Below are 12,200 nucleotides of genomic sequence, written 5' to 3'. Positions count from 1 at the left end.
ACTCTGACGATTGATGTGAAAAAGTTTCCGACGCGATTATGGCCGCACGATGAGAATCAACAGGCTTTGAATGCGGAATGGTAGTTGGAGCTACACGCATGGGACAATCCATTTCAGGGTGCGGAGAATACCAAATTTCAGTTTCAGACTACCTCCCGCCACGGACAACGCAGGGGCCGACGGCCTTCACTTAACCTCCTAGTGCAGTGGCGTTGCTGTAGAGTTGTCAGTTCTAACAGACAAGCAGCGCTGCGTGAAATAACCGCAGAACTCAACATGGGAGGTACGACGAACGTTTCTAGTAGGAAAGTGCGGCGAAATTGGGCGTTAATGGCCTACAGCAGCAGACGACCGGCGCGAGTGCCTTTGATAAGAGCACTACATCGTCTGCAGCGCCTCCCCTGGTCTTGTGATCATATCGGTTGGACCCTAGACGACTGGAAAACCGTGGCTTGATTATTTGGGTTTCGATTTCAGTTGGTAAGTGCAACGATGGAATTTTTGTGGATGACAATGCGCCATGTCCCCGGGCCACAATTATTCGTGAATGGTTTGAAGAACATTCTGGAGAAGTCGACCGAATGGTCTGGTCACCGAGATCGCCCTACATGGATCACATCGAACATTTATGGGACTTTATCGAGAGATCAGTTCGTGCACAAAATTCTGCGTTGGCAACACTTTCGCAGCTATGGATGCCTATAAAAGCAGCATAGCGCAGTATTTTTGCAGGAGACTTACAACGACTTGTTGAGTCCATGCCACATTAAGCTGTTGCACTAAGCCGGGCAAAAGGAGATCAGACACGATATTGGGAGGTAGCCCATGATTTTTACCATCATAATGTTTAATACAAAACATCTAAATAAGCCAAAATGAATAACGCGTCTGCCGCATCGAGTGACATCATTTTGACGTCACTTCCATTGGTATAACTCTGCCGTTAATAGATATTGTAAGCTACTTCGTAACTTAGACGGGGACAGTGTACCCTTTCTTCTGCCGTTGGTTCTGATTGAACTGCAGCAAACTTAGTGAGGGCCACACACATTGTTTGAGGTAAAAGTGTAGAATTAGGAGCCGAAGTATAAAAATTACGTGCATGGTTACGCTAAAGATATTAAAATGTATAACACGTGACTTAACAGGGAGGCACGTAACGATATGGTGACAGATGTAAGCAGAATGTGTCTCACGATGGTTATTTCATACTTATAACTTGAAGAATTTTCCCTAGCAATGGGCCTCTGTCTATGAGAGGTAGAACTGTGATGTGTGTAAGAGGTAGTAATCATAGTAACTGACATTTAATAATAAATTCCAAAGTGTCTGGAAAATTGAACTGCTATTATTCGGTACTTTATGAATAATTAATGATACATACTCGTAATAATGACATTGATGTATGTGAGCTCAGCTACTAATTAAACAGTCCATTAGTGGAAAATTAATAATCTATGACAATTATTTAACGATAGTGAGTTCACAATCACAACAATATGAAATTCACTGTGCTTTTATTTATTTGTGATAACGAATTCACCACCCTTCTCTTACGTTAAAGAACTGTTAGAAGAGTAACTGACAATGGGAAATGTTTTTATTTACTCTCGTTACTGTCCGTGCCATAGAACGCAATTTTTCATTGGTGCCTCTGCTAAATAAGCGTGCTGGGCTCGTTGGTTCTTTCATGTTTTCCTTTCCGACTTTGTGCATGTAACTGCATTCAAGTTGTTACTTAAAGTGCTTTAAACATTTTTCCTTTCAGTACGTATTTTCACTAAAGCTTCAACACATCATTTTAAATAGACAAATTTTTGTCTTTACGTCGCTGTAAATTCAACGATTTTACTTTTGCAGCATTTAGATCTCTTAAGATTTTTTCGATAGTTACTCGTACTTTTACTATGTTCCCTTTGATTCTGAACGAAAAACCTATCGTTTACCAATAACGTCGCTGAAACAGATTAAATCTGGTACCCGAACCGCTTATTCAACAAAGTCGTATATTTATATGGTAGTTAATTGAGTTTTCCAAGTTAGAGATTAGCGCAACTGATATCAGTGTCGCAGTGTATATCAAATATAAAAAACGTAAAATAATTATTTCCTGTTCTAACACTCTCACAATCAAATCACGTCAGTTCGAATTAAGTGGCACAATAACGACACACACGTTGACTGGAGAAAGAAATTTGTATTGCTCTTATACATAACCACGTCCTCTTACCAAACGTGGATCGCGCATTTTGTTAGATAAAACTGTGTCACTTGTTGTCAGGTAAACATTAACACATACTTTGAGGGGAGCGAAATTAATTTTTATGGGATCAAAAGGAAATGTATAGTGTTCATTATCTAAAGGTTCAAAAACCACCTGTTTCGAGATAATTGCGGTTCGGATACAAAACGCGAAAAATCATGCCAAAAAGCATGTGTGCTGTTGTCAAGAAAAGAAGTGCAGATTGTAAGGGAAAATGTCATCATTACTCTCAGTCTGATAGTTGTTACAATGCCACAGACTGAGCCAAGTAACCTATCATTGGTGGGAAAAGAATTAGTGCGAACGACGTATGTGGGTGATGAGTGCACATAAACATAACGTTAATACTACCATGGCGGCTGAGATCTAATGCAATTCACGCATTGTAAAAACAGGCAGATCCAATCCGCTATAATGTGAACAGATAGATGGTATTCACCAAAGCGACAGAGTGCATATTAGGCTACACCACGTTACTCAGTGCTTTATGTAGTCATTTTGTGGCCGTATGGAAAGCAATCTCAGAGTTCGTAAGGAACGTAATTTTTGAGTATGACATAACTTGTTCTCCAAATCATACCTGATTCATAAATTGGATTTTCTATAATTCGTGCAAATACTGATTCATTTCAGTTATTGAGAAATTTTGCGTATTTCTGTTACAGTTTGAAACAAAGTATGAATATGTGGATTACAAATACAAAGACATATAATTTATTGAAACTGTTTGTGTTCGTAGTAACTAATTTTAAACCACAATCTAAAATTTTAAGAGGAATTAAGTGTACGTTAAGTCCAAAGTGCAAAACGAAAAGTAGGCTACGACACTGAATTTTAGAATGAAATATACTTGGTAAGTCTTTTGTTAAAACTTGGCTATTCTTATGGAAAAAAAAAACGTTTTAGCTATGTGAACAGGGTCCGTCATAAATATTACTTTCATAAAATTTTGATACAACCAAACACTTCCTGGCGTAGTGGATAGGTCATCACTTCCACGTTTAACCCTTCGCAATACTCTTTTTGCTTCAGTCCAGCGTCAATTAGGGAGCGATCTCTATGACTTGCGTGTCATTTCTCGGCATTTTGTTGGATGTGTCTTTTGTATAGTACAGACGCACTTTTCCTGAACAGAATTTTTCAGACGCCACTGATCGTCTGGAAATACATCATACATACATTGGTTGAGAGATGAAGTACCCTCCTTTAATCAGGGGTAATCTCGTTTGTGACTGACTTAAAAATTTGTAGTTGAGTGATATATCGTCATTATTTTTACACGTTGTCTACTTTAAACGTCCTATACAGAACTTTGCGAAGGGTTGTCACTACTTGATTCACTGCCGTGAGGATGTATTCTGCTTCTCGTTTCTTCATGACCGATGGATAATCTCTGGTAATCCTATGGCTTTGCTGCCTCAGTCCACTGGATATGGTTTTGGGGGACATGATTCAAAATGGTTCAAATGGCTCTAAGCACTATAGGACTGAACAGCTGAGGTCATCAGTCCCCTAGCCTTAGAACCACTTAAACCTAACTAACCTAAGGATCACACATCCATGCCTGAGGCAGGATTCTAACCTGCGATCGTAACAGCGGCGCGGGTCCGGACCGAAGCACCTAGAATCGCTCGGCCACAGTGGCCGGCAGGGCATGATTAGTGTTTGTTTACGCTGCTCCATTCAACCGTGTGGATGACAAAGAAATCGGACTACTCATGCGTTTAACATTATTAGTATGCCCTTAGAATGCTAGAATCACCACCTCAGTCCCTTCACCGCTTGAAATATTGTTTTCAAATGGACGTGTTTCTTTTCGAATAGAAACAAAATATCGAGCCTTTAAGGAATAACGACCACAGTAGGTGATACATCTCCAAATAGAGAGGATTTGAGCCGTAACTTTCGTTAAAATTTCTTCTTCTTTTACTTCCATGAACGCCGCCCTTAAGAACCATTACTTATCTCAGACAATGCATAAAGCGAATTACATCATTGTACGTGAACTGTAACTTGGCACATAAAAGTAATATGATAGGTTACTTAATCTTCCTTGGCAGGATCTGAAGGATATGCCTTCCTAGTGACGATAAAGTGTGGGAGATAGCTCTGTGTTCATGTATGCAGTTAGGAAAAGGGAAGATAAATGCATTTTGTGAGCTACTGGGAAAGACCAGAAATAGGAGGACTGTAGACTTGTTTCTGCAAACAAAAAACAATAATTTATGCAACTTTTTTTGTCCAAGTGACGAAACTATAACCACCCCTCGCACACTACTAAGATGGTAGCATTTTAGTGCTAGCGACAAGTGCCTTGTCTTAAAATTCAACTAGTGCCCGAATTCAGGGTGTCACGTTTCCCGTTAATCACATTCCGAAAGACTAGCTGAGAGTTAATTACGCGTTCTCGTGGGATGAATTTACGCTCGGCTCTCTGATGAAAGACGCACGCCCATTTAGCTGTCGTGTCTGCTTAATGCCAGCGCGTACTTCCCCTTCGCCGCGTTGCCTGGAGTAGCAAATTGATACGGAGAATCCCCGCACCGTCTGAGGCGGCTCGGGTTTCGCACGAACTCGGCCCTCCTCTAATATTGCGGCTTACGAGTCCCTGTGCTAATGAATATGCATGTGCCATGTTTTTTTCCCATGCACAATAATGTGAACAGATCGTAGGGCGTTTGATTCAATTACGAAAGCAGCTAATTTGGCTGGTGTCTGCAGGTTCCCCTCCACAACTCCTCTATTACAATTACTTCTCATGCGAACCCATCCCAAGGAGGCAACAGCTTGGCATTTATGAGACAATGCTAATTTTTTATTATCTTGGTTCTGCATTCGCTGGTATTAAATTCACTGCACAGTATCAAACATTCCGTTCTGTTATCTCATTTGTTTACATTTTCTTTTAAGACCGTTACACACCGAGCGTGTGTATGTAATGAAGGAAATGACGCGTTCTTTTTTTCCCTTGTGTAATATGAGATGAAACATGGAACACCTAACTTACAACCAGTTATTCATCACAGCAGTACAAAATTAAACATAACGGATATCTGCATCATTTCGTTCAAAGAAGATTGCAGTAGGTAGCTGGTGAGAATTTCTTTTCATTTGAGACTGAATACGTGGCTTACGTCAAGATGATAAAAATTGTATGATAAATACACCTGCACTACACAATAATATTATGGAAATTGAACATTAACTGAATTTTCCGTCTATACTTGGCAGATCATTATAATAATATTTAATAGGAAACACTTCCTAATGTTCTGCAAAACTACATTTAGTTTGTCAAAAACTAGTTTCCTCAGGTGACAACTGAATGTTGCGAACACACACAATTATCTTCGACTGGCGTAGATATTGTTTACATAGAAGAAACGAAAACTATGACATGTAGAGTGTTGACATACGAAATTATCACATTTTTGTCAAGCGTAATAGTTACGTTACCAAAACCAGGAAATACACTTTTTATGGCGGGTTAATTTAAAAACTAATGAAAAAATAGTCAAATTAACGATTTCAGTCTAGTATTTAAAACTAAACATTAATTTAACACAGCGGAATACAGCGTTTTCCAGTATGGTGATCTTTCTAATTTTCTTAATAGAATGTAAAATTTCACATTCTACGCCTTATGAGTGCATTTATGTGATAAGATGATTGAACCTTCCTTTCTCATTTCTTTCTTTGTTTCTTTCTTTATGTTTAGCTTCTCTCGTGTTCAGAAAACCTAAGTGCCACACCTCTGTTGTCTTGCCGGTATATACTTTTCCACAGTGCTTCCATATATTACCCACACCACTCCAGCCAAGGGATGCAATTTGCCTTCACTATTGAATAAAATTTTTCATACGCTCCTGAAATTATAAAACGAAAGACTTCTATTGCGACATTTGAACCTTTTGCGAAATTATCTGAAATTTTGACAGTATATGGGTCGACGCACCAGTTTTTGTGATAACTCACTGGTGCGTGTTGGACAATGTGTGGAAGCCGTAGTAAATTACCAGTCACTGGAGTTGTAGCCATTACCAGAAGCGATGTGTCTGGTTGTCGGTAGTCTATTTGAAAGAAGATTCAGGTATTAGAATGGAGGTGAGGTGATGCACTATCGAATGGAAAGCTGCATGTCTGTGGTTCACACGTGAACGCCAAGCTTGCAGAGATTACTGTGCATGTAGCTATGGTTTCTGTGTAAACGCTGAATAAGGGTCTCCTTCTGCTGATACCTACATTAAGGTCCAAAATACTGTAGTAATGTATCTGATTGTCTAGTGGCAGCAGTCAGTAAATACCGATGATGCTTAGGATAACCAGTTCGATCCATGACCACTCAACCGCTTTCACACATCCCACAGAGATTGGTGGGAGCTAGGTCCAGAGCGCGCAAATGTTGCTCCGTAGTTTCCGAGTTTTGTTTGGGCCAAAAGAACTGGGGGAACTACAGAAACATTCTCGTGTTCACGTAAACAATTACTAAGCTTGAACAGTATTCTGTCGGCAAGCGAGTTGCATCGCCTCATAACAGATCGCCGTCATCGACGAATGCCAATGTGTACCGCGACTCGTCTACTCGCCCTTTGTTACTCTCCAAGCATTTATTGGCTGTGATTAGATATGATCCTGATCCCTGATGATATGTCCGGCCAGCTGAAGCGCATGTGTTGAGCAGCGGCTCTTGCATCATGCGACCAGGAGATACTTCTTTGGTCGGGCCGCTCACCGGTTCTGTTCTCCAGGATTGAATTAGCGAGCGGTCAGGTGCTCTGTGGTCCGTCTGTCCACTCCAGTCGTGGGGGAGTCTCGTCGTCGAATCGTTATTCCAACATCGGTCAACTCTGGCTGCATCTATTGTTCCAGGCGCCCAAGGGGTATGTTAAGAGTGGTAGTCATAATGTTTGAATTATTGCCTAATAAAAAAGTAAACCGAAATTCATTTTTTATTATGTTTGAGGTGCATCTCTTAAAATCACGTAACACTGAAATCCCCGCCCCACAGTACCGTAGCAAGCAGCTAGAGGAGCTTTGAATGATGTGCAGATGGGCTGCACTGTGTTGTTTCGGATCCTCTAGTGGCGGACTGCGATAGTGTGACGCGGGGTTTCAGTGTGTACCTGGTTTTCAGAGATGCACCTCCAACCAAATAAAAAACTAATGTTTTAATATTTTTGTGTATTAATAATTCAAACTTTGTTAATAAAGACTCGTGGGCTACCCGGAATAAGCACATCGTTAAAGTCGGAGTGTTTACACGTGTCATCCTTCTTAAAGACGTGATCAAATGCGCTGTTATTCAGGCTGTGAGCCATCTTACTCTTATCGTTCCCACTGATGGCCAGTACATGGTCTGTTGGTACCCCAGTCGCTTGAAACGCCCAACTTCTTTCCTCTTTGAGACGTAAATCTCGATCAGTTGTTCAGCTGCTGATAACTGTAAAATGCAGTTACAACAGAAGAATGATAGTAATTCTTGTCTACATTAATACAGTACTGGATTGACACAGATGCAAACATTACTGAGGTATGCGAAAGATTTTAACAAAGCAATCTTAAAGAGATATTTGTGTTTACAGAAATAAAAAGTAGCATTACAGATCGCAATATTATTTTATGTGTTATGTTGGGAATCGGTTTCGATCGTTAAAACCATCTTCAGACCAAGGTTACGGACGACCAGAGGAACCAGTGCCCTGTGAAGATCATGTCAGACATCAGTTGGTATCATATTGCGCTTCTGAGCACTGAGTCGTATGGTCATCTGGAGTACTGAAGATGGTTGTAATGACCGAAATCGGTAATCAACGATTAATAAGGCCAAATACTTCATATACTTGAAAGTATTTTATACAGAGACTCGGCACGACACTCACAAGAATTTTAATTGTCTGTGTCACCCCTCTAAGAGTGTCTTATCTACCAAAAAAATATTTTCGTCTCCACCGTACACTTGTTGAACGACGCTCACATAGTCCCGTGCAATTTTTACTAGTAGGAAAAACACAACATCGTTTCAAAACAAACATATCAGAAAAGCCATTGCAGTTCCCCGTTATCCGCGAGGCTTTATCTCGACTCTCGATAAGTCGGCTTTGTGCGCGCCGATGGTGGCGGGCCGTTATCTGGGGCCGGTTTCATTAATATGCAATCGCAGCCGCGCTATTATCCATTGTTTACACGCGGATAGAAGGGTGCGGCGGCGGCGGCGGCGGCGGCGGCTTCAGCAGAGTTAATCGCTCAGCGGCGCTCTTGTTGCAGGTGCTGAGCCTCCAAAGGACGGATGCTGTTCGTGGAGTAGTGCCGGCCCAGCTACAGGTAAGCAAGCAGCTGCCTGTTCACTCATTGCTATACCGCTGCGGTTAGAGCGAATTTGGGAAACGTTGAAAAACGTATGAGAAGATGTAAGCGGCATTTTAGGAAATAGCCGTGTCAGAAAAGTAACATTCGAGTAGTCACTCTATGAAACGTCCCCTTAGAAAAATTATACATGACTGTGCTTAAACTGACACACAATACTTTTAGCGCAACGCAATCTAACTTTCAATAATCCCTACAAGAGAATGGCCCCGACTAAATTAACCTATTCGTTTCACAAATAACTTACCTCACAAAAATCTTCGTTACTCGAACTACTGCAATACAGCGAGCGCCACTGCTGCCAGCTAAATAAAAGATTCAAACTACGGAAGGCACTAACTACTGATAGGCATAGTTAGCAAATGAAAGATTTTAATAGAGAGCAAACAATGTATTTACCTTGATCGTCATAATATATATAGCAGTTCATGACATCCATTCCTACAAATGTACTGTTTCTGATGGACACACCTCCAGATTATCTATTCTCAAAAATCCGCCATCTCACTTCCCCACATCCACCACTGCTGGCGGCTCGACTCCAACTGCGCAACGCTACGCGCTGTTAACAGCCAACTACCCAACACTACAATGGCGGGCAACAATGTAAACTAGCCACAGACTGCACACAGCACAGCCAGTGATTTTCATACAGAGCACTACGTGGCGTTACCAATAAGAGAACCTAAACAGCCTACTTCCAACTCAAAGAGTGACTACTCAAGTTTTGCATTAAGGCCTTCTGCAATCACTCGTAATCTTCGTATCTGGTTCTAACTGCAGAGGTATAACACTATTCGAACTCACTTCGAGGACTTCTACCAGTTGCCCTGCTGCTCTAGTTCGCAAGCACAGTTCATACACAGGGTTACTCATAAGTACCTCTTGGGTTTTAGGACTGGAAGAAGAAAACTGCAAGACATATAAAAATATGGCGCATGTTGGAACATGTGAAGAAATCATCCGCCCAGTACTGTCACACAAAACTAGTTTGTACATGCAGATAGGCAACCCGCTGAACAGCTTTCCAAAGTGAGTTGTTGCCGCGGGACAATTAGTACCACGGACTTCAACGAACTGCTCGTATTAAACGCCTGTATCGTCAGTTAAAACATGGAGAGATTCGCTAGCGATCGATATGCGTCTGTTGTCGATACATCTTTTAGTTATCACCAATCGCCTTCTATATTCTCGGAGGTACATAGGAATAAACTTTGTGGCCCTCATTAATTTGGATCTGTGGTTTACCAGGACGGTTTATTTTAAATCCAGTAACTACACAGTGTTTCACAATCATTCAAATGCAGTCAAATGTTGTCATGGATCGTGGCACGGTGTCAGTTAATGAGTTAACGTTGATTTTTATAATTCTGTATTGCCTCTCATTGTTGCAGATATAAAAATGACGTCGTAGAAAAAAAGATGATAGTGCATCAATGGGAACAAGTCAGTGCACTTCATGCGGTGTATAAAATGTATAATTGTTGAAAAACATAGCTGCTGACATTGGTTTTGGAATTTCAAGAGAGTCAGACTGGACGAATAACCAGAGAGAAGTGGCAAACTTTTGATTCAAAATGATTACAAAGGACGCTTTAGAGAGTCGTGGGACAGCAAAGAAAGCAAAGAATGAACCGCTAGATGACGTACTTCTAGATTTAGTGTAAAGAGGGAGAATGAAGTTCCGACTCCAGGCTCGATATTGCAGGAAAAAGCGTTAAATTTAGACAAGAAGCCTCCTAGTGATGAGTTAGTTACTTAGTTGGTTACATATTTCATCGATAATTTAAACTATTCTCGTATCGAAATGATATGGAACGAATCAGTTTACAGAATGCATAAATCATTACTGTTAACATTCATGAACACATTGTCATTTTATTCCTACTTATGCAACTGCATTTAAAAACTTTTTTTTTTTTTTTTTTTTTTTTTTTTTGTTACGAAGATGAAAGATCGACACAGCTTCCAGTGACTGGAGAATGACTCGTAGGAGATACAGTAGCTGCTGACTATATATACGAAAATCTTGTTTCTTGTGAGAAGTTCCTCCAAATCAAATTTTGTGGAATTCCACATTATCTGAATTATAATTAATTCCGATGACGTATGGCCGCGCCCAATCCTGATAAACAAGTCCCCCAGTATTTATAAGCCTACCTGTTGACCTGTTTCAAACCCAAGCCTTTTGACTCATCTCCGTAGGTGCTTGTGAGACATACTGAGACATGAAATGGATACGAAAAATCGGCAGAAAACCCACACGCACGTCATGAGAGTCTCATTTCATTACTCAGATTACTCGTGTTATCTCAAGTATTGATAACTGTCACAAGGGTCCGTGATCTGTAGTGTTGTTAAGGATGGGCATGGGCATGACAACAATGAAGACCAAGGAACGATGCTTTAGTAACTGCGCCGCGTCCTGTTCAAAGGAACCATCCCGACATTGGCATTGAGCAATTTACGGAAACCAAGGTACGCCTGAATCTGGGTAGCCGGATGTGGATTTGATTCATCGACCGCTCAAATGCGAGTCGAATGTTTTAAGCCGTTGCGTCGCCTCGCTCTTTGACACTAAAGGAAGGAGTCAGAATCATACAATCCGCTTCTAGTACCAACGACGGCACTTGGTGATAGATTCCCGCCCTACTGAAGGATCACTATCAACAACGCAAAAAATACTGTTCCAGGTTTCAGATTAAATGGAAGAGAATGGCGCACGTTGCTGTGACCCGGAAGTAGTTTAATTATTCACCTTTACCGCATCTCATTCTGACATATGTAGTGTCACGAATAATTTAATTCACAAGGCAAATATTTAATCATTGTTGACGAAGAGAGAAACATTATAACTAATATTTTGCGTATGGACTTCAGAAAGCAAAAGCCGTTGCTCAACAAGAGTGGCACATAGAAGAGAGTACGTTTTCGTGATCCGTGAAGAGAGAGTTTTACTGCAGTACGGATAACACACGCTTCACAGTGTGCTAGTGAAATGGCACGGCAACTGGAAACTTGAAACTTCCTGGCAGATTAAAACTGTGTGCCCGACCGAGACTCGAACTCGGGACCTTTGCCTTTCGCGGGAAAGTGCTCTACAAACTGAGCTACCGAAGCACGACTCACGCCCGGTACTCACAGCTTTACTTCTGCCAGTATCTCGTCTCCTACCTTCCAAACTTTACAGAAGCTCTCCTGCGAACCTTGCAGAACTAGCACTCCTGAAAGAAAGGATATAGCGGAGACATGGCGTGGCCACAGCCTGGGGATGTTTCCAGAATGAGATTTTCACTCTGCAGCGGAGTGTGCGCTGATATGAGACTTCCTGGCAGATTAAAACTGTGTGCCCGACCGAGACTCGAACTCGGGACCTTTGCCTTTCGCGGGCAAGTGCTCTACAAACTGAGCTACCGAAGCACGACTCACGCCCGGTACTCACAGCTTTACTTCTGCGAGTATCTCGTCTCCTACCTTCCAAACTTTACAGAAGCTCTCCTGCGAACCTTGCAGAACTAGCACTCCTGAAAGAAAGGATATAGCGGAGACATGGCTTAGCCACAGCCTGGGGATG

The 12,200-nt window shown here is 41.4% G+C and overlaps 1 protein-coding gene across 1 annotated transcript in view; it reads left to right on the top strand.

Moving 5' to 3' along the window:
• The window catches only part of LOC126209561 (uncharacterized), an 811,828-nt gene that overhangs the window by 163,447 nt on the left and 636,181 nt on the right, over positions 1 to 12,200 (top strand). The window contains exon 2 of the mRNA XM_049938895.1: positions 8,528 to 8,584. The gene's annotated coding sequence lies outside the window, so the exon portion shown is untranslated. The remainder of the gene's footprint in view (positions 1 to 8,527; positions 8,585 to 12,200) is intronic.

This window comes from Schistocerca nitens, chromosome 1 (genome assembly GCF_023898315.1).
Source record: "Schistocerca nitens isolate TAMUIC-IGC-003100 chromosome 1, iqSchNite1.1, whole genome shotgun sequence".
NCBI classification, from domain to species: domain Eukaryota; kingdom Metazoa; phylum Arthropoda; class Insecta; order Orthoptera; family Acrididae; genus Schistocerca; species Schistocerca nitens.
The sequence above is the reverse complement of the archived record's forward strand: the minus strand, read 5'-3'. Positions and strand labels throughout refer to the sequence as shown.